The sequence below is a fragment of the Macaca mulatta genome, chromosome 15 (genome assembly GCF_049350105.2).
Source record: "Macaca mulatta isolate MMU2019108-1 chromosome 15, T2T-MMU8v2.0, whole genome shotgun sequence".
In the NCBI taxonomy this organism is placed as follows: domain Eukaryota; kingdom Metazoa; phylum Chordata; class Mammalia; order Primates; family Cercopithecidae; genus Macaca; species Macaca mulatta.
Genome location: NC_133420.1, coordinates 120,593,122 through 120,616,181, shown reverse-complemented (window position 1 = coordinate 120,616,181; position 23,060 = coordinate 120,593,122). Strand labels below are relative to the sequence as shown.

The window sequence follows — 23,060 nt, the reverse complement described above, 5'->3', positions numbered from 1 at the left end:
TACTCAGAATACAAAAATTAGTCATGGTGGTGGTAGGCGCCTATAATCCCAGCTAATCAGGAGGCTGAGGCAGGAGAATTGCTTGAGCCCAGGAGGCGGACGTTGCAGTGAGCCGAGATCGTGCCATTGCATTCCAGTCTGGGTGACAAGAGTGAGACTGTCTCAAAAAAAAAAAAAAAAGTGCCTGGCCTGAAGGATAAAATCCAAAGTCCCAGGGTAGCAATGCCTGGCATGCCTGGCACCCATGCCTCAGCTGGACCCTTCCTCTCCCTCCAACCGCTGGGCCTTTGCAGAGGGGTCCCTGCTCCCTGCCTCTGCACACTTGTCCATGCCCTTCCTCCTCCCCTCCCCTGTGTCATCTTTCTTGGGAGGCGCTCTTCAGCCTGCCTAGGATGAGGTAGCACCCCTCCCTTTGCTGCCTCCATAGTCCTCTGCAGCTTCACGGTAGAATAGCGGCTTCTCTGCTGTCTGGAGTGTGAGCCCTCTGTATTCCCACTCCTGGCATGGCATGGGCCTTGGACCTGGCACAAAGGAAGAGCCTGTAGTTGGCTGTGCATGGATGTAAGAACCTAAGGTGGGTGCATAGACTTGAAAGAGATGACACATGGACTTGCAATGGTCTGCACGGGTCTTCTATTCAGGAACTAGAAAAGCAGCCCGAACGTAGCCTTTTCCGAACAGATCTCACTAAAGAGGTTACTTACCCCAACACTTGTTAAGCTTTGAGTGACTTGCCTGATTTGATTAAATGCCTGTGCTTTAATTCTATTTCTTTCTGAGCAGACTTGATTTATTCAGTAGAAGGAACTGAAATCATAGAAAAAAACATTTTGTCCTACAAGGATTTTTTTAATGTCATAAATAAAATACATTTACAATACTTCAACCTTTAGATGCTTGGAAAACAGACCCCTGGGTGACAAAAAGAGTTGTAGCACATGAGTATCAGTTTGTGTTACAAGTCAAATATTAAATAAAGGTAAGGAGTCATAAAATAAAAAGTTTTAAAGCCCTTGGCTGAGTCTGTAAATTTCAAACACCTAACAGATCATCTGAAACACTCCAGAGGAGGATGAGACCCAGAAAGCAGACCTGACCAACCCAAGCCAGCAGAAAACACGGTCAAGGATACCAGATGATGAAAGGAAACCGAGTCACCATGTGGGCTGTTGGAACCTCTGCTCCTCCTCATAGCCTGCTTTCTCTAGCAAATGCCCTTGAAAGCTAATCAATAAAGTCATACATGTTATTCCTTCTGAAAAAAAGTAGCAGCAATAACTCCAATGCTTGGGGAGGGAAAGGGGTGCAAGGTCCCTCCAAAGGCAGGGCAGGGTGGGGATCAGAGAATCATGTCCCCAAGATCAAAGGCATCCTCTGGAGCTCTGACTGCAGGTGGGAGGATACAGCAGGAGACCCTGTGAGTCGTGATCTTACAACCACCACGGGCGCAAAGGATTTCCAGCCAGGATGAATGCTCAGAGGCACAGTCCCAAAGGCAGGTCCCACCCAAGGGGTCTGTGCTCCTTTTCTTTTTCTCAATCCAGGTCCAGTGCATTAGAGTTGGTGCAGGGGTACACAAGACAATGCTGAGATTCCTTATGGGGTGTTTGCTTTGCGAAGGAGGGCAGGTAACCTGACTCAGCAGGTCTTTAGGTTGCAGACATGTGGAAATGCTATTTTAAGTCTAGCAGGTGGTGGAAACCACATATAGCAGGAATATCTTCAGGGCTCTCCAGACAGCCGCCGTCTTACTCAGTGGCCCATTATTCTCACCTGGCCTGTTCTAACTGCTCCTGTCATACCCCTGGATCCCTTCTCACACATGCCCACTGAAATCTATCGTCACTACGGGCTCCTCCTAGAACATCTGGAGTTTTTGCTTTACTGCTCTGAAGCTGCTGCTGCACACACATTGTCAAAGAGACATAGCCCTCCTCCTAACCTGCAGGACGTTGCACAAAAATGTCCAGTTGCTGAGCTTGGGGGAGGCTGGTTCGCACCCCGTAATTCAAGACCCTCCTCTTCAGCTTCCATCTATCCACAGCCAGGCCTGCTGTGCTTCCTCAGCTCCCACACTCCAACCTTATGCCTCAGAGCCTGGCCCCTTCCTTCTTTCCTCCCTCATCTTTCTCTCACAGCATCTCTAACTTTTCCGGATTTCTGAATTTCTGTATCGGCCCGGGCTGCAGTCATCTCAAGATTTGCCTTGGGGAAGATCCGCTCCCGAGGTCACACATGTGGCTGCTGGCAGGTGCTCAGGTTCTTACAACTGTTGACAAAAGACATCAGCCCCTTTCCACGTGGGCAACTCACAACATGGCAGTGTGATTCAGCAGAGCAGGCGAGCTGTGAAGACTTGAGGGAAGAGGTGGGTGCAAAGAGGGAGAGAGAGAGGAAAGTCACAGTCTTTCAATCATCTAATCTCAGGCGTGACTTCTCTTCCCCTTTTCCATATTCTGTGTTACAGTTAAGCCATAGGTCCCGTCCAGCCCCACAGGAAGGGACCCCCAGGACTGTGAGCATCAGCTTACCTTTCCCTGTCATTCCCTCCAAGGGGGGTGTGGGGGTCTCCTTCGCAGCCCAGCACGTCCTGTATCATGCTATCTTTCACTCTCCAGGCCTTTCCGTATCTCCTTCCTGCTTTCTCTGGGGCCAAATACCTTTCTTTGTTTTTCCTTTATTTCTGAGTTTCTGGCTTCTGCCCTGCTCAGAACCCCTATGTCTGCTAGAAAGTTGACTTCCAGATGGCTGAGGTGATGATAATACTATCGTGAATGTATCTGGTTTATTTCTTTTAGAAGCTCCCATACATTCCATACATGTGATCTCATTAGCCTCCTAGCATCTCTGCAAACCGGGAGAGTGACAGGTGTTTACAGGGAGGGCATGGGCCTTAAGTAATCTCTTCAAAATTATATGGTGAGTCACAGGGAGCACAAGGACTTAAATAGAAACTGCTTGGGTTGCAACGTGGCCCTTTTTCCACTCAGTTGATTGGCAAAGAGTTATTGCTTTTTTTCCACCAACAAATGGGTGTTTACGCCACACAGATAAGCGTGTTCCAAAATCTCCAGCACTCACCCACTGGGGCCAGGACAAAATCAGCATTTTTCAGCCTGGCATAGTAGGTTCCCTATGCAATTTCTCTTCATCCATGACAGGTCTCCCCACTTTTATCAGCCCCTTACCCACTCTTTGGACCTATACTACAGCTGAATTGCTGTAGCTCTTCGGGATGGTTGCTGCACCTGGACTGCTGCCTCCCAAGACCCTGGAGCATGGCAAGCTGCACTCTTCCTCCACCCCTCAGCTCGGATGCTAAGCCCTTTCTCTTCCAGGCCCGCTTGTAATGATTTCTGTCCATGGTTTTAGCCATGACACTGAGAGCAAAGAACGCGCCTTTTAATCTGCAATTTCAGCTTGAACAGTGTTCTGCTTACAGCTGTGGAACATACTGTGGGAAAGTACCCCAACACCAGTTGTTTAAAGCCACCATTTTAATTTGCTCATTTGTTGTTGTTGCTGGTTTAGTTTTTTGTTTTTTGGGGGTTTTTTTGTTTGTTTTTGGTTTTTTTTGTCTTTTTTGAGACAGGGTCTCACTCTGTCACCCAGACAGAAGTGCATGGCATGACCTCAGCTCACTGCAACCTCTGCCTCCCAGCTTCAAGCGATTCTCCTGCCTCGGCCTCCTGAGTAGCTGGGATTACAGGTGTGCACCACTACAGTCCGGCTAATTTTTTTGTATTTTTAGTAGAGATGGGGTTTCACCATTTTGGCCAGACCGGTCTTGAACTCCTGACCTCAAATGATCCACCCACCTCGGCCTACCAAAGTGCTGGGATTACAGGCGTGAGCCTCCCTGCCCAGCCTATTTTGCTCATTTGTGTGTGACAGGAATTTGAAAGGAGCTGGCTGGAAAGCTCTAGCTTAGGGCCTCTCATGGGTGACCATCAGATGTCATCCAAAGGCTTGGTGAGCTGGTCTTGCACGATGTCTTGCTCACATGGCTGGCAGGTGCACAGGCTGCTGCGTGCAGCTGGACTGGGGTTGTCAACTACAGTGTGTACCCACGGCATGCTGATCTTAAGGTAATCACACTTTCTGCATGGAGAGTGGCTTGTCTTGGTCTTCAGAGAACGAGGCAGAAGCACGGCTTTCCTGACTGAGCCACGAAAGTCATTCAGCACCAATTCCACTGCATTCTGTTGGTCACAAGTGAGTCACGAGGCCTGTCCAGATTCAAGGGGATGAGAATGAGGCTTCATCTCTTGATGAGGAATGTCAAGGTCACCTTGCAGAAGAGCACATGAAACAAGAGAAATTGTTGCAGACTTCTTTGGAAAATATAATCTATGACAAGTGGCATGGTACTTTTGCTTAGTAATTACTTTATAAATATTAAATGACTGTAAATGAAGCTTGTCTCTACCCTAGCCACTTGGTGAAAACGAATTGTCACAGAGTGTGGTGGTTCCAGCCACTCTAGGACAGGCTTTGTCTGTGCTTGCTGCTGACCCGCCATCAGAAGTCCCAGATGCTGCTTAAAAAGGCAGATTTCCGGGCCCCACTCTGGACTCATCAGCTGGCGCCTCCCAGGGTATTGTCAAATGTATGTATTTTAATCAATCCCCTGCCCCAGGACAATTCTAACATGCTACCCAGGGGAGATGGAGGAAAAATTTCACATGAGGTTGTACGAGTCACCTATTGCTGTGTGGAAGATGCCTCCAGGTCTTAGTGATTTAAAGCAGCAACCACTTATTATCTCCTGATTTCTGTGGGTCGGGAGTCTGGGCGTGGCTTAGCTGGGCGTCTCTGACCCTGGGTCGCCCCCAGGGCCACAGTCAAGGTATGGGCTCAGGCTGCGGTCATCTCAAGGCTTGTCCTCAGGAAGATCTGCTCCCAAGGTCACGCACGTGGCTGCTGGCAGGTGCTCAGATTCTCACCACTGTTGGCAAAAGACATTAGCCCCTTTCCACATGGGCAACTCACAACATGGCAGTGTGATTCAGTAGAAGAGGAGCGCTGTGAAGACTTTGGGGGAGAGGTAGGTGCAGAGAGGGAGAGACAGAGTAAAGTCACAGTGTTTCTATAATCTAATATCAGATGTGACATCTCTTCATTTTGCCGTATTCTATTAGTGCTAAGTCACAGGTCCTGCCCACCCTCGTGGGGAGGGAACCCCAGAAGTGTGAGCATCCAGAGGTGAGGACGACTGGGCCTCCCCAGAGGCTGCCTGCCATAGGGTCACAGAAGCGTGGGACTGGGTGCAGACCACCAAGGAGTTGGTTGAAGGAAACTAGAGATGAGCAGAGCTGGGCATATCTGAGTGCAGACTTGATTGATTCTGAGAACAAAGGGCCAAAAGGGTCTGGACACAGGAGAACCAGAGAAACTGTAGCGTCTGAGACATTCCCGAAGCTTCTGGTTGCAGGGGAAGTCTTGACTGCATCTTTTTGAACAGGACCGGACTTAACTAGGCCAAAAAAGGAGAGAGAAGGAAAGGACAAGTCTCATTGATTTTATGAGGACTGCTTTCCAGATCCCGGGTGGGAATGTTACCAAAACAGAAACTCTGCTTCGGCATGTTAGAAGCATGACCCAGCAATTTCTGTGTCAGAAGAAGCCCCGTGTATCGTAATAAAGGTTGTGGTCCAAGCACCCCATCCCCCACATTCTAAAATGGATCCCATCAGTAATTTGCTCTTGTGAGTTAAGAAAATGAAGCCAAACGCAAATCTAACCCGACCTCCTAACCTAATGCTATGAACAACAAATGACTTCAGAAAGGGAAGAAAGAGACATAGAGAGACAGGGGACAGAGGAGCAAAAAGAACGGGGGTTTCTAAAGACCTTCCCAGGCTTGGTTTGTGAAGTTCAAGGCAACTTTCTACTTTGTGAATCAACAACATCGTGAAAAATAATATTTTCATCCCCAATGTGGAGAGAAGCAGTTCCAAGACACCATTTATTCAAGCTTTCTGCAGGAAAGGAAAGAGGAAAGTAAGAAAGGGCAAAGAAAGAGAAAAAAAAAAAACTGTGAAAACCAAAACAATCTAATCTGGAAAAAAAACACAAACTGAAAACAGAAGTTTCCTCAAGTGTTCTGAACTTCAGGGTAAAAAAATAAAGGAATGTGAATTTAGTTATTAATAGAAGTTTCACATAAGGGATTTCTTTTTAAAACAGGTGAGAATTTGGAAATAAGTAACCAAATTGAGGCTTAAGCCACCATTTACAGAGTTAATAAATTAATTAAGAGCAACAGTGGATAATACACACAAGTAAAAAAAGAAAATCACGTTATATTGACAGTAAAGAAATTTTGTTAACCTTCTTATTTACTCTTTCATTTTTGGGTAACGGAAGACTAGGTAATTTAGACCAATGCTTCTGTTGGAAAGAACCCCAAAATGCCAATCTATGTCTCATCCATCCATGTCTATATGTAAATACATATGTCTACTTCTATATCCATAAGTATTCATCTCTACCAATATCTATCTCTCTATAAAGGCTTAAAGGCAGTAAACAGCTAAGCAGATGGTGAGAAATTAGCTGACTGAAATCCAGAAAAGTTCTGGAATCTAGCAAATTGAGTCAAGCACTTGAAGCTAATTTTTGTCCTGGAGAAATTTCAAAATCTGGAAGCAAGGATTTAGAATCTGAGTTATATTCTTGCTGACCTCATGACATTAGAGAGACAAAGTTGCACAGAGGTGCCCAAGGACCTAGTAAAATAACCCCTCAAAATAACATGAAAAACACCAGGAAAAGGTACCTTTTATCGTGTCAAAGGATTATTTATCCCTTTCCAAAATCACCAAGACTATCCAGCGTCACAGGTGAATTTTTTTAATGTTTGAAGTAACAGAATATTTTAGTGCATTTAAACTATTTCAGAAAGCATAGCAAAAATAAGAAAGTAACACCATTTTCTTTACAGTCAGTGTAATGCAATTTTTCTTTTGTAATTAATAAGCCTTGTCTGGGCAGTAAGGCCATAGTTCACTTTTGTTGCTTTCTTCTTTTTATTTTTCTGTATTTAGACAATTTTACTAATCATTTTAATGATTAAAAATACATTAAATATGCCTAACATGGAGGATCAAGGTAATGAATAAGTTTACAAAGTGGTAGGATAGGCAAGAATATCTATTCAATTTTCAAATACGGTCAAAACATCATAAACTTTTGAACCACACAAATTCAAAGTATGTGGAAAATCAGATCTCAAAATCCAAAATCACGTGTGCAGAAGGTGCAAATAGGGAGGGTAAAGCAAAATACAAGAGCTTGGGAGAATGAATGGCCTGGTCGGGAGACCAGGCAGAGGCCACTCTAAGCTAAGAGCCCCTGTGTGCCTGCCCAACTCCTCCACCCCACCAGACATAGAAGATTCATAAACCAGATAGTGCCTTAAAAAAGAGTGATGATTCTGCCATGGTGCTTTAACATACTTCTGGACCATTTTTTGTCCTTCTCTTGTGCAAATATTAAGCTCCTTCTTCTTTCAGATAAATTATTCAGTACTTTCAAATGTCCTAAAATGTTTTGATGTTAAGTCTGTTTTATCCAGCAAAACAAGCATGCAGTGAACACACACCTTGCACCAGCAATATGCTAACCATTTAGGTAAGAACTGGTACAAGAGGGTCATAGAATCACAATTTTTAAAGTCGTGGGAGCAAGGTCCGCTTGACCTGTCTATCACGGAGGGCTGACAGAGAGCAAAGCCTGGCTGCCAAACACCCTTCACCTACTTCTAAAGCTCACTCGGGTGCTTGAAGAGAAAAAACCACTCCATGACTGCCCCTCTGTGTAAGAACAAATAGTGAGAGGAACCCGAGAGCTCTGTGATTACAGCTGCTTCACACAAAGATCCATCTCAGAGATGTGGGACCCTTGGCACTTGGACCTTAGGAAGAACCAGTGAGGAAATGTAAGGCAGTAACATTGACCTAACTACTCTTACTAGGTTTTATTTTTTTTCCCTTTTCTGAGACAGAGTCTTGCTCTGTTGCCAAGTTGGAAGGCAACGGTGCGATCTTGGCTCCCTGCAACCTCTGCCTCCCGGGTTCAAGTGATTCTCCTGCCTCAGCCTCCTGAGTATCTGGGACTACAGGCACATGCCACCACACCCAGCTAATTTTTGTTATTTTTAGTAGAGATGGGGTTTCACCACGATGACCAGGATGGTCTCAATCTCTTGACCTTGTGATCCCCCCTCCTCGGCCTCCCAAAGTGGTGGGATTACAGGTGTGAACCTGCACCCGGCCCTAACCTTACTAATTCTTAAGAAGGATAACCTTTCATCAACAAAAGAGAGACCTTTTACCTCAACCTGCAGTTTCCAGCAAAGCTCCCACAGTTCTGGAAGATCTGTCACGGGTTGCAGGCTTCTGAAGCACTCTCAATCAGTATCCACTATTTGGATCATTCAAGGGCCCCAGTGAATTCTTGTGGTGTGCCTTCCTCCAAGCAGGCAAGCCAGCTCAGAATGGACAGAGTTGCCCACCCTCTTCTTTCCCTTATGGCCTGAGTTGTTTGCACTAGGCTGAGAGGGCAGCCTCTTTGACAGATGGACCAGGAACACAGGAGAGCTGCTGGGTGCTTTCTCAGGAGTGGGCAGGTTCTTGATCGCTTTGTCTGTTATACTCCTCTGTCCTCTGAATCCAGCCCAGCTGCTTTCGTAAGAGCCTGAAAGCATCCTTCTATGTCTTTGCCTATTTTGTGATAACGTATGCTCAACTTCCACTTCTTCTTTTCTTCAGAGCACTTGACTTCCTCCAAATATAAAACCCAAGGTCATTTCAGTTTTAGGCTGATAAAAAGTTAGTTTCACGTGTGCATTCTGCTTTATCCACAAGCCTCAACCCAAGGTTTAGGAATAAGGGTTCCATCCTGAGTGAAAGTAGGTCAATTGAGAATTGTTCCCTGGCTCACTGACAGTGTTTTATCCAGGGGATGCCTTTCTGCTAGTTCAAATGAGAAGCTGATTCAGAGGTTAGTACACTGTGTGTAGATTCTGATGCCCAGGGATGGAGAGAACGCCTGTTTCTTAAACTGCTATTCCCAATACACACATTGCTTCAGGCATTATGGTGTCCAACAGGGTTAGTGGTGCCATAGTATTGAGCCACCACAAAGCAAGAAGTAAGGAAACAGAACACATCAATCATCCAAACATTCTAGGGACCTGTCCCATGTTCTTTGTCACTCCCAGTATGAGATGGAGACATTTTATAACACCCTCAGTCACTCTGAAGACAAGGAATAGGAAGAAACCGACTTGGAGTGGAAAACACTGCCAACTAGGGTAGGAGGGCCGGTGCATATCCTGGGCTGGCTTTTGTGACTTTGATGGTTAGGTGGGATGACTGGGTGAATGTACTTGGGAAGCGATGAAGCACCAGAGAAATAGTCGCTAAGGTGGAAATTCAATAACCAGGTTTCAGAAGAGCTGGGCTTAAGTCCAAGTTCTGCCCAGTCTATGTGATCTCAGGCAGGCAAGATGCAGTCTGCAAGGCCTGCAGTGTTCTCAACACTTCATTCTCCTGGCTTCACAATGTCTACCATGACTAGTGTCTGAAGTGGGCTCTCCATTCCTCTTGGCTTGGACACTCCAGTTCTGAACGGTCCTCCATTTCCCAGCTACAGAGTTTATACAAACAAGTGGTGCTCGTCCGAGAACCTCTCCGAGTGTTTGGGCTGACGAAGCAAAGCACAGCCAGAATGCAGGCAGCTCCAGCCTCCAGCCTCCTTGACCATCTTCACAAAGGACTGTAAAGGAAGCGACATCGACGAAAGGGGCCATGGTGACAGTTTTTCTATTGATTGTAACTGTCCCTTTGAGTTAGAAACAGACTTTGAAAGTGGGGCCATTGTCTGACCAGGCCCCCTGTTAGTGCACATTTTACCTGGACCTAACAGGTCTCTTGTCTCCTACAACAAATGTTGTGCCATACTGGGCAGCTGCCAACCTCAAAGCACACATCTTCCGGCCAGGTGTGATCAGGTACCATCCATATTTATGTCGAGAGATGGAGAAGGGGACAGTCACCCTCTGCCAGGATTCCAACCAGTGTGCCTGGCACCCTATGCAAGAAGGAAGGGCTCGCTGTCCAGGGTCATCATGGCCAAAAGAGCAGCTAGGGCCGGGGGTATTCCCAGAGTGGGCTGAGCCCCTGGGAGGGCTGAGCAGAGGATGGCCCCATGACATGCAAGCTGGCAAAGTCAGAGTTCAGGTTGTGGGTTCTAAACTCTTGACCACGGATGACATGGTGATATGACCCTGAATCTGGAGTTTGGAGAAAGATATTCCCAAGATACCTCATGGAAACATGCATCAGCAGCCAACTTCGTATTGCCGTCACTTTTCCCCACCCTCTCCCTCTCCTTCCCTCCCTTCAAATGTGTCTTATTCCTCTTATGCTCAAGGAATCAGGGCTTTCATGCAATAATGGTTGGAGCAAAAAAGCAATAGGCATTTTGAGTTAAAACAGCCAGTGATGACAGGGAGACAGACAAGCTGGGAAGATGCAGTCACTAATGCAGAGCACAGCAGGGCTAACGAGCACTTTTGGGCGGGAGTCAGGCTGCCCTGGAGCGCCCTTCACCTGATGCCTCTTCCTGGGACTGAGTTACATGGAGGAGAACACACCGTCCAGAAAGAGGCCTGCAGAAGGATTGCCTTCTCTCTGAGTCCGCACACCTGTATTTCAATCTGTCATCTGAGGTCATCCGAGATTGAAGACGGAGCTCTGCATATCCATTACCAACCAAATTATGTCTAACAGCAGGGCCCCACCTGTCTGTACGTGGTTACGGCCAGACCCAGCCCACTCAAGGGGGAGAATATGAACGTGACTCATCCATCCCAGGTTTCACAGGGAAAGGACCAGAAACATTTCCCCCTCCCAAAACACCCTTTTTGGAAATGCTTCTTCATACCTGGCCACTTGTCAGCAGTCAGAAAGTGACCTTCACTCTCACACAAGAATGCTGTGTGAATACCAAAGTCTTTTTATATTCTGGCAATAAAAAAAACAAAAACAAAAACAAAAATAACAAGTACCGTAAGTGCATTTAAGCCGGCACAAGCACAAGCATTTGTGGCCAATGACCCATGTTGCTAGCAAAACAGAAACATTTTGTACCAGCATGTGCTAAGGCCAGCTCAGTCTACTCTTCTGTTTTGAGGACAACGTGGTCAGAGAGCAAAGCCCTGGGCTCTGTTGGTGCTGCCTCACTAGAAATGTGCCATGGCTAGAAATCAAGGAGAAGGTTTGGGTAAAACCATCTGCCTCACAACTGTGCTTGTCACAGCTCTGCAAAGCGTGGGCCAGGAAAGAAATGTTCTTACTTGGGATGCAATGTCCTTTCCCTTCTCCAAACTCCCATGTGTGCTTGCCCTCATCATGAGCAAACTACTCCATACTGCAGGCACTTCTCTCCTCTGTGGACTTTCTCTCCTCTCCCCTATATCATATCAGCTGTTCCCTGAGGACCTACTTACCCAGTACCTACCTCCAGGACCCGTAGAGGCTTGGGTTCCTTACCTGCAGCCCTGGATCCAGAGATGGGGTTGGTGTTCTCCTTGCAGAAGCTTCCTTGCTCCTCCAGATACTTAATTCGGCTTCAGCCTCTCTAGGCTCTCTAGGAAGCCTTCGACCCCCTTTCCATTGGACTTTTGATTTCCATCCCATTCATCCCTACCACCCTCTTCACCTCCTGCTGGGGGCAACATGGGTCACTGGCCACAAATGTTTGTGCTTGTGCCGGCTTAAATGCACTTACGGTACTTGTTATTTTTGTTATTTTTTTTATTGCCAGAATATAAAAAGACTTTGATATTCACACAGCATTCTTGTTTGAGATTGAAGCCCATCCTTTCCTGGGCTTGCCCACCTCCTCAGGGTGAGGAGACCTGCCTCAGAGTCCTTCTCTCCCACCATTGTCCCACACAAACTCATCACCCCTCCTGCCACCCGTCTCTTGGTACCCTTGCATTTATCTCCAAAGGCCTTATCTCCCTCTCCAGAGGAGCTTCAGCTCCTCATCCTGCTCCATCATCCTGCTCAGCCATAAGAAGCAACTTCTCATCCATTCAGGTTTAGTCATGAGATTGTAGCAATTCAGTCTCATCTTCAGGCTCCACCTCTTTGGTTTTGTTTGTTTGTTTGTTTTTGAGATGGAGTTTCGCTCTTGTTGCCCGGGCTGCAGTACAATGACGCCATCTTGGCTCACTGCAACCTCCACCTCTCGGTTTCAAGAGATCCTTCTACCTCAGCCTCCAGAGTAGCTGGGATTACAGGCATGCACCACCATGCCCGGCTAATTTTGTATTTTTAGTAGAAACAGGGTTTCTCCATGTTGGTCAGGTTGGTCTCGAACTTCCAACCTCAGGTGCTCCTCCTGCCTCAGCCTCCCAATGTGCTGGGATTACAGGCTTTCTCTTGCTATTTCCACCACTTCCGTAGTGAATTCCTCCCCGGAAGTCCTGAACCTCTCAAAGTCATTTATGAGGGTTGAAATCAGCTTCTTCCAAACTCCTGTTTATGATACTTCAGCCTCCTCCCATGAATCATGAATGTTCTTAATGGCGGCTTAATGATGAATTCTTTCCAGGAGGTTAACCACTTTTTCTCTTGAAAGGTACTATTTCTAAGTTGTAATTAAATCAAGCCTTGACCATTTCTAGCTAGAAACCCTTTCCTCGCTGTGTTCCCTGAGAAGCTCTGTGGGTTACGTTGTTGGAAGAGGAGGAAAGCTTTGCTCCAGAAAGACTGCCAATTCCTTTGCCTGTTTGGAAATGGGCAATGGCTCTGTTGGAAATTATTTTTATGAGGCTTGAATCTGTAACCTCTGGATCCAGCGTCAACAAAGACTGCTGCAGCCTGGAGGCTCCTAGAGGGTCAGAGGAGAGAAGCAGGGTGGGGGCTCAGTCCCCCAGCTCCAGAGCAGACCACCCCACCCAAGCCTCGTTCCAACACAGCCCCTGGCACCGCAGGCTCTAGGCCTCTACTGTGTCCACAGACCCACGCAGGTCACACCGGCTTCCTCACCCAGGATGGTTCCCCCTGCTTACACACCTGTGCAACACAAGTCTCCCCACAGAGACTCCCAATGTTGTCTTGTGGGAAAAAAAATTGTATTGAAGTGTTTTGTGTGTGTGTGTGTGTGTGTGTGTGTGTCTATATATATATATATGGAAAAGTATAACTGAATTTTCACAAACTAACCCCACGTGTGAAACGAGCACCAGAGGAAAACAGGGCATTCACAGCTCCCAGAAGCCCCTCACGACCCCTTCTCATCACTAACCCAAGGAGAACCGCTCTTCAAACTTTCAACAGCAGGATTCACTTGGCCTGTGCGTACTACATCAAGGCAATCATGTAGTAGGTGCCGTTTCACTCACACCTGCCTCCCAAAAAGTCCCTTTTAACACAATCCATACTGTTCCTTCTTAAGGCAACCCAAGTTTTAACTCCAAGAGCAGTCATGCCAAAAGCCGCTACGTGCAAGGGATTCTCCCTCCCACGTAGGCAAAATCTGAATTTGCCTGCGCTGTGGTCTTTCCGCCTGTCCTTGGAGGAGGGTCATGCAGGTGGTGGCACTCTCGCTCACAAGGCAGACAAACCAGGGCAGACTCTCGGAGTCGGTACAGGCTTCACTGGTATTGCAGACCGGAAACCCAGGCGAGACTTCAGGGCCTTGTGGAGACTAGAATCCCTCGAGAGGAAGAGAGTGAATAGAAAATGCAGGGGCACCCCAAACAGGAAGCCTGAGCTCCATGACGACCCCCCTCTTTCTTCCCCCGCCCCCACCCCATGCCTGCACTCTCCCCATGCTCTGTGGCTCTGTCCTCTCTCCTTCCTGGACCTCTTCCTGCCACCATCTCTCCATCCCCTTGCCCGGCCTCTGTCCCCTCCCAGGTTCCACCTGATGCCAGGGGCCCCTCCAGCAGCCTGCCTACCACTGGGCCGCCTTGCCCCAGACCTGCCGCTCTCTAGTCCATGCTCCACGGTGTGCACAGAGGGACTTTTCTAACACAGAACCTTACCATGTCACTAGGCCGTTACAGACATTCATGGCTCCACATGCCCCTAGCACGGCCTCTTCCTCCCTAGGCCGGCCCCTCGTACTCCATGCTCAGCCACACTCTGCTCCTCGGCCTGTGGAGAGGGCATTTCCTCTGCCCAGCATAGTCTCCCTCCCTCGGATCCCTTCATCTCTCAGTCCACACGTGATGCTACAGCTTTCTCTCCAAGCAGCCTCTGCTTCCTAGGGGCCCCAGCCCTACGCCACGAAGTGGCAGTGTAACTGCTGGCCTCACCAACTCTCTGTACGCCGCCTGAGGGCTGGGATTAGGTTTCTGTGCTTTGTTGCTTTTTCCTCCACAAAAAGTATGGATGTATACTAGACGTGTAAGAAAGACTAATTGAATAAATGAATGGATGAATGAATGAATGGATGGATGGATGAATGAATGAATGGATGGATGGATGTACTGTCAACAACTCATCGAAGCAGGTCAGTACAAATCTATGCCCGGCTCTCCATCACCTGCCCAATCAGATCTTATTCCACAGGCCCTATATCTGAAGAAAGATGCACCAATTGTACCAAAAGTTAGCAGAGTGAAACCAGGGCCTTTGTCAATAACGTAGAAAAAGTGGTAGCCTCAGGGTGGCTGCTGGTTTCTAAGAAGCAGAGGAAGCACCCCGGTGCTGAGACAGATGGAGGAGGATCTGTGTGATGATTTCTGCCTGGTGTCCTCCCCGCTGCTCTCTGTGCCATACCCTTTAGGGGCTAAGGCTCCACGAATGCAAACAACAAGGAAATCACAAAGGATGACTGCCAGGAACAGGAAGTGGGTATAAAAATAGCTTCAATGGGACACAGCTGCCCCTAGACCGTGCAGCAGTAGGGGAGGAAGGGGGAGCAGACAGACATGCGTGTATATGCTGTGTGTTGTGACCAGCTGTAAATATCTGGCCCTATTTTTTTCCTAGTGTCTCCTTTTCCATTTGGCAACCAGGGACTTGTGGCCAGAGGTGGGAGGCACCTGGGCATCAGCTTCCACCAAGAATAACATAAAAGACGTTACAGTTTCAGCAAATAAATTAACATCATCATGAATTTGTGATTCATTATTATGAATCACAAATGTTACAAATTCGTGACCCTATTCAGAGATTGAGTGTCTCAGAGGGAATATTGCAGAAATCGCAGCCAGGCTGTGCAAAACCGAGGGATGGCTGAGCAGAGGACTTGGGCTCTAAAACACTCCTTCTCCCTTCCCCTGCCCCTGCTCCCTTCCCCAACCCCTGCTCAGGTTAGATTTCCATTGGCACTTCAGGCCTGGATGTAATAAATCAACTACTGGTATAGGTAACAATCTGGAGGCCTTTGCTGGTGATCAAAGCAGGAGCTAGACCATTGACCTCCCCAGTATAACAAATTACCCGTAAGGCCTGAAGGCTGAAGTTTACAGCAAATCTCTGTTCCTCATTCCCCTGAGACTATCTTTAACAAGTAGCAAGACCCCTGACCCCATGCTCCAGCCTGGCGTACGAACGCTTACAGCTTGTCCTGCCTCTCCTGAGTGAAAGAGGTTGGACAGCATTCCACAGGCTGGGCCAGGGCACTGGTGGTTTGCTTTGTGTGATCAGGTTTCTGTCTGAAGACCCACTTCTCAGAGCCTTTGAGTCCTTGCTGACACTTTCACCATGACCCCCCTAGAGGCGCCTGTGTCACCCAATGCTCTCCAGCAGCGGAGATGCTTAGGAGAAGACCACCTATCACTTTTGCCTCAAATCTTCAGAGACACCCCAAAGGGTTATTCAGGAATAGTGGGCTACATGGTGGAAAGGTCTGGGGAAGCTTCTGGGAGGCTGGAATTTGAATGTCTGCCCCTGCCTGCTTTGTGAAAAGGACCTTTAGCGGAGACTCAAAAGCTCTTTGTCAGTCTACAACTATCTAGGACAAGCACGGAGACCACCTGGCTCATGAGGACCACTGGGCCGGATGGCAGAATCAGCCGCTTACTACGGAGCGCCATGGTTCTGGACTGTCCGGTTCTATACTCAGTTTGGTTGAGCTGAAAACTAGTCTCCTAGAATCCTTCCCTGCATGGACTGGGGACAGAGTTGGCCAAAAGCGAACACTGGCCTACAGTCTGGAAGCAGGGTGGGGCAGCGTGTGTCTCTGGTGGACAAGTGTGGAGGGGCTGGTGGGTGAAGCTCATCATTACCCTCCTTTGCTCGGTATCTGCTTCTTCCCACCATCTGGCAGCTCCAGGCCACCTACAAACATCTATTGCCCAGTGGTGGTAGCTGCAGAGGCAACTGCTCTCCATAGACTGGGAAGCCGGGTGTGCCCAGATGCAGGAGTGAGACCACCAAGGGGTGCTGTAAGGCCTGAAGGCTGAAGTTTACAGCAAATCTCTGTTCCTCATTCCCCTGAGACTATCTTTAATAAGTAGCAAGACCCCTGACCCCATGCTCCAGCCTGGCGTACGAACGCTTACAGCGTTCTGGTCTTCCCAGATTTCCCTGCAAGCTCTGACTCGGCGACCCATGCCAGTAGTTCATGAGGTCTGCTTGGTGACCTTCCTAATTCTCCAACATCCTCTTCATGCCTTCCCTTCCCCAGCTTCTGCCCCAAGTGTGAGATTCCTGGTACCTATAAGAAACCCTTTTCCATGACCCTTAGGGGGGCTTTTCTCTCTTGATTGAGCCCTGACCGATGTGAGTCCAAGCCCTCAAATGAGTTGGTGAAGAAGAGACTGTGTGGGACTGTTGGGCTCTCCCAAACCAGCGTCCTAAATGTGAATATTCCCTGCCATCCCTCCCACGCTCATGCTGCCCCACAGTTACTAAAGCAAGTGTCTGAAACTGCAGGCTCCTTGAAGTTGGGTCCCCTGATCTGGACTCCTCTTGCCCAGATGCTTGTGTGGCTTGCACTACCACATTGCTCGGTCTCTACCCAGATACAGTTGCTTCCAGCTGGCCCAGAGATGTCTTTGCTTTTCAAGGCCTGAAGGTCTAGGAGGGCACAAAGCTGCCCATGCTGCCAATGAGGAGAGGACCCCAGGAACCCGTGTCTAGAACTCTGCCCACGGGGCAATTCCCATGCCTTCCAGCAGCTCTCTTTTTGTGCACTCCATCTTTGCCAATCTGCTGAAGCTACCAACTCCGTGGTTTCCTTGGGGTCTTTTTAAAAGGCTTCATTTTACTGATTTTTCAAAATAGACTTGAATTTGAAAAATGTTGAGTGTTCCAAAGATCTGGGGTTTCACTTCATTTGATGAGATGTAGTCTCTGAAAGGATGTCCAAAGGATTGTTTGCTTTGGCTAAAGGATGCTTCATTTAGTGTTATCCTAAGGCTTCGCTGCAACACTAGCTGGGTAAAATTAAAATATATCCACCGTTACTCTGAAAAGAAGAAGATATGACCAGTATCCAGAATTCCCAAACCCTGAAAGAGCAAGAGCACAAAGATCTCCTCGAATCACACTGCTGCCTAAAAAGGCACCATGATCTTCTAACTGGGTGGATGTCAGGCACAAAAACTGCTCTGCATCTGCACAACTCCCCCATTCTGGTGCAAGTCTCCAGTCTGGCCACTCCAATCAGCCAGCAGTGACATTCATACTCCCTTTACCCTTTCTCCCCAAGCCACCCTGCTGCGTGTCACTGGTCTACAGCGGCCCTACTTTCTACAGTGAATTTGGGAAGGGGAAGTCGGCAGGCTAGTAAGTGGAGAACCCATGTCTCCATGAAATCCCTCCAGCCCTCATTGATGTCTGTCCTCAGTGGGGAGGACAGTCGGAGGACATCCTGATTGAGAACACCAAACAGGAGGGCTTCAAGACATCCATTTCAGGAAGGCTGACAGGTGATTAAAGTGTGGGGCATAGACAGACACACTGGTGAGTAAATGCAGATGGGAGAGAGGAAGAGTGATGGAGCCATGAGATTCACAGTAGACACTGAAATTTACAAGTTGTCCCCTATCCTAGAAGCTAAAGCTTTATAACAGCTGCTGTCAATTAAGTACCTTAGTCGAGAGCTGCAGCTCAATCAAAAGCATCAGAAAAACACCGTTTCCTTTCTCACCCATTGACAGGTGCTCCCAGCACCCCTGTGCTGCCTCCTCTGCAGGGAGGAGCATAACTGTCACTCACCCACCTCCCACCTCGGGAACCAGGAGGGCAAGGTGTTAGTGCCCTAAGCTTCTTGCTACAAAGATAATTCCAAGGTGATGCTGACAGTTGGAGAGGTAGGGCTCCAAGGAACAGGAAGATTTCCTCCCAGTTCTGAGCATACAGGAAAAACTCCATGGGCTGATCACACTCACCGAAAGTCAACACAAAATCCTGCCAGAAAGCCTTTCCCTTTCTGCGAGCCTCCGCAAGCTTGTGTGTACACATTTTTCTCCCCGCCTTTCTGCTGTAAAGTTATGCTTCTGTATTTAGCAAAGTACGTCCACACAGTGAAAGCAAAGAGTTCTATGTAGCTGATGCTAAAAAAGTGTTGGGCCCAGCGCCCAAGCCTTCCCTGCTTCATAGAGGAAAGCATTTTCAACTTTTAAAGATATATTTTCCCTGGTATTTATTTCTGCACATCTATGTAATATACTATTCTGCTATTTCTTGGTTATTCAATATTTTAGAGTATCTTATTGGTTTTCTGTTCAGAAAGGTGCAAAGTCAGTTCTTTTATATCACCCCAACCCCCACCTCTTTGCCTCCCCTCCCCTCAGGCAGAGTTTACGTTGTTAACGTGAGGTGCTGCTCGTACCCCACTGAGGCCAGCGGCCTGCTATGAACTGCCTCCTCTCTCACACCACTCTATGTTTGTTTTTCTGGGAGTTAAAAATTTCCTTGGGCTTTTGTTTGCTCAGTTTTCCCCATGCTTCTTGCTAACATTTCTAAACATTTTAACACATCTGTTAAATGCCTAAACACATTTTCAAGTACTCAAATACAGTAGGTTTTTTTTTTCTTAGAGATTTTCAAGCCTTTTTCATCTCTCCCTTGTGTTGGGTCCTCTTTTTCCAGAATTCCGTGTTACCTAGTTTTCTCCCTTATTTTATTTAAGTGCATTATCCAGTAGTTTTCAAAGAAAGTACTCAGGCAAAAAGACAAATGGATAGATAGTGATGAATATTTATGTATATAAGTAGGTGGTAGATATACAGAGGATTAATAAATAGATAAATGATATAGGTGGATAGATGATTGATAGACAAATCTTGTTTTCATGTTTAAAAATATCTATATTCCCTCCCACCTTCTAGACCAATACTTAGTACTTTTATTTAATAGTACATTTTTCCTTCTCTGCAGATGCAATACTGTCTTAGATATCTGAGAACATGAAATATTGTTTTTCAATGATTTAGCTTCCTGGTTATTTTTATTTCTTTTGCACACCTGCTTTGCGATTTTTACCCCTTAGTGTCTGTCTTTCATGTAAAGACTTTACAGCTTCTGGTGACCCTCGCTGCCCATCACATTGCAGAATGGGGCATTAAAGTAAGTACAGATTGGAGTTTGGGTGGCGAGGTGGATATAGCAGAGGGCTTGCAGACTGGTGCAATGGGAGCTAGTCTCAAGCCAGGACCCATCCAATGCCAATTCTTGCCAATGTTCTCTCTGGGAGTTTTTTACTTTCTCCAAGGAGGAGTCCTCCACACTTCTCCCAGGTGAGGGCAGGGCAGAGCTGTGGAAGCCGAGTGGGAAGAGGAGCTGAGGGTCCCAGGTTCCGGAAGCTGGTTTGCATGTCATCTGTCATTTTAGCCCCAAAGCTCCCCCAGCCCTCTCTGGGTCTTCCGTTCCCAGCCTAATGGGACTGTCTGTTCCTTCAGCAAGTAAACGTCCCACCTAGTTACAGGTTGAATTGTGTTCCCTCCAAAATTCACAGGTTGAAGTCCTAACCCCTGAGTCCCTCGGAGTGTGTGACAAGATCTGGAGACAGGGCTGTTACCAAGGTAATTATTTAAGACAGGATTGCTAGGGTAGGCCCTAATCCAGTATGATTCATATCCTTATGCAAAGGGGAAATTTGGACTTAGATGCATTTGTACACGTAGAGAATGCCAGGTGAGGATTGGAGCTCTGCTGCCACCCAGCCAAGGAACTAACAGAAGGTAGGAGAGAGGCCTTGGGCAGAGAGAAGCCTAGTGCCTTCAGAGGGACCATGGCCCTGCCAACACCTGGATCTTGGATTTCTGGCCTTCAGAACTGTAAGACACTCCATTCCTGTTATTCTAAGCCACCTAGTGTGTGGTACTTTGTTATGGCATCCCCAGTCAACCATCACCTCCTATACAGACTGTGTCCAGAGTAGCTATAGGGCCACTCAGACTGGGAGAGGGAACTGTGGTGCCTGAGGTCCTCCAGGCAGATACTGAAGGGGCCCTGCCATGAGCCCAGGGCTTTGTTCACCTCCGTCTGCTTGCACCTTCCAGTGGGTGGCAGGAGAGAGGACACTGCTGGTCAGGGTCTGCTCAGATGAGACACTTAAAAAATGTGTTGTGATGCTTTACCCTTGGTTATCCCTGCTGTCTTTCTCTCTATAAGTTAATACAGTTTTTGTCCCTTTCTTGTCATTTTAGAGGGACTGGGAGACAGAGGGATGGCACCTGAGCATAGCAAGCCTGCTCTCCCTAACTGGATTCTCCTCCGCTCTCTGTAAAGCAAGCATCCATGGGGCTAGTCAGAAGCCCCTCACCCAGAGGGCGCAGGCATCTTCACTGAGACTGCCAAGGTGTTACGGGTGAAAATGTCACCTTCCCACAGGGGGAAAAGGAAGCCTCATAACTAGTTCAATAATAATGATCAAAAGCATACAGTGAGCATTTCCTGATGACTAGGGTGGTTTAATGTACCTCACAAATTACACCGGGGAGTGTAGTTTCATTTCCTGCCCCTTGCGTGCGGGCAGGACTTTCACAAACATAAAAAAAAAGGAAAAGAGAAAAACAGTCACTAGACAGTGGAAAAACCTGGCAGATGTCGCCCAGACCAAAAGGTGAAGGTCAGCGTCCTAGGAATGAGTCACGTGGCTGTCATGCCTGCTTTGATGTGGAGTGATAAGTGGGACCACTCACCTCCCTGCCGTTCTTCCGAAAACCAGCAACTGTGATCCAATCAGAGAAAATCTCAAGCCAATGCAGCCGGAGGAAAATCCTGCAGAAGAGCTGGCCGGTACTCGTCAAAAGCATCAAGGTTGGAAAAGACAAAGGAAGACGGAGGAGCTGTCGCAGGCTGGAGGAGAGACGGGAGTCCTGACACCCTAGTGCAATGCAGGTTCCTGGTCTGGGTCCTGGAGCAGAAACAGGGAGTGAGCGGAAAGATAGGGAAACTCAGACAAAGTCTACTCTTTGGCTAATCATATTTAACCCACGATAATTCCTCAGATTTGACCTGTGGGCCGTGTTGATACACGATCTTGACATGAAAAAATGTGTGTATGGAAACTCTACCCTTGTAACTCTCCTATCAGTCTAACGCTATTTCAACACAGAAAGTTAGAAAAATGACCTTAAGTTCAAGCTCTCCATTTTTCTTTACTTTTTTCTTTCATCCAACCCGAGCTGGTTCCAGGGCAAGCCCTGCATCATCTCCTCTCTGATTTCCCCTTCCAAACTTCTTCCTCACCCACCATGGGCATTTCAGCCTCTCCCTGCGGCTCTGTGGGCACTAATCTTCCATGCACGCAGAGCTTCCAGCTCCCTCCACACCCCCTGCACAACCCATCTCCACAGTGGGGGAAGCAATACGGCCTAGACAAAACCACTAGAGTCTTCCTCTCACTGCCTGAACTGCCCTCCCCTGCTGCTGGGCTTCACTCTGGACCCTCTGGCTGTGCCCCACGGCCTCCCTGGCTGCTCCTCTGCTCCTCCTGGACAGCCTTTGGCGTCAGCTCTGGGCTCCAGGGCCTCCTTCTGCAGGCTCCTGCGTGCTCTTTCCCTCCTGTAATTCCTGGTCATCATGTTCACAGATATGTTCATTTCTTATTCGTGCCTCCCATCCAAACCCCCAAGCTCCATGACTCCAGGGTGATGCCCATTTTTTCATCAGTGCCCCCCACCCACCTCCTGGAAGGACCCGGAAGAGTGCTTGGCACATCAGGGACAGTCACAAGTGTGTTGAGAGGATGGATGGCAGCGTGTCGGGCTGGGGAGGAGGCTGGCGTGCTCTCACAGTCTCTCCTGCAGGAAGTGGGTGCTTCCTGGGAGGAACCTTCCAGGCTTTGCTGCAAGAATTCCTTTGATAGTGAGGACCAGGGAATCAGCCAAGAAAAGGGGAGACAATGTGTGTGGGGGGTGTACAATGTGTGTGTGCGGTGCATGTGCATGTGTGTGTGTATAGGTGTGCATAGTACTGTATGGTATGTTTATAATGTGTTTAGTGTGATCTGCGTGCATTGTGTGCATATATGTGTGTGGTATGTGTAGGGCAGTATGTGTGCATGTGTGTGGTGTCTGTGTATGTGTGCGTATACGTGTGTGTAGCATTGTGTAATGTGTGATGTGTGTAGTGGGGTGTGTGTGCATGTCCGTGCATATATGTGTGTGGTGGTGTGTGGTGTGTGTGTGCATATGTGTGTGTGTATGTGGTGTGTGTGTGCATATCCACGGGGAGTGTGGGTGTGTGGTGTGTGTGATACAGTATGTGTACATATGCACACATGCACACACACTACACACACAAATCTTTGACTTGGAATCAGTCCAAGAAGAGTTAATAAGAGAAATTCAAAGAGCTATGGCCTCCCCCAGCCCCCTGAGACCTCTAATAAAAGGCCAGGCTGGCCTTGCAGGTGAGCAAACAGACACCACCAAGCTCCAGCGAGGCAGGCATTTTGGTGCCCTGCTTCCAGCTGGACCTGATGTCACTCAGCCAGGGGTGAGGCACTCAGGCATGGCCCGAAGCGAGGGCAGGAGAGGATAAACAGGCCAGCCATCTGCACCATTCGAAGGAGCACTCACCACACATCCTGTTTGGAGGGGAAAGGGCTGAGGACATCCAGATACAACA

General features: G+C 47.9%; 1 long non-coding RNA gene across 1 annotated transcript; it reads right to left on the bottom strand.

Annotated features, from left to right (window-relative positions):
- Positions 1-828: 828 nt before the first annotated feature.
- On the bottom strand, positions 829-2,867 carry LOC144334864 (uncharacterized). The gene is made up of 2 exons (XR_013405128.1): positions 2,532-2,867; positions 829-2,355 (listed from the first exon to the last, which is right to left on the bottom strand). It is a non-coding gene; the product is annotated as an uncharacterized LOC144334864 (long non-coding RNA).
- Positions 2,868-23,060: the final 20,193 nt, after the last annotated feature.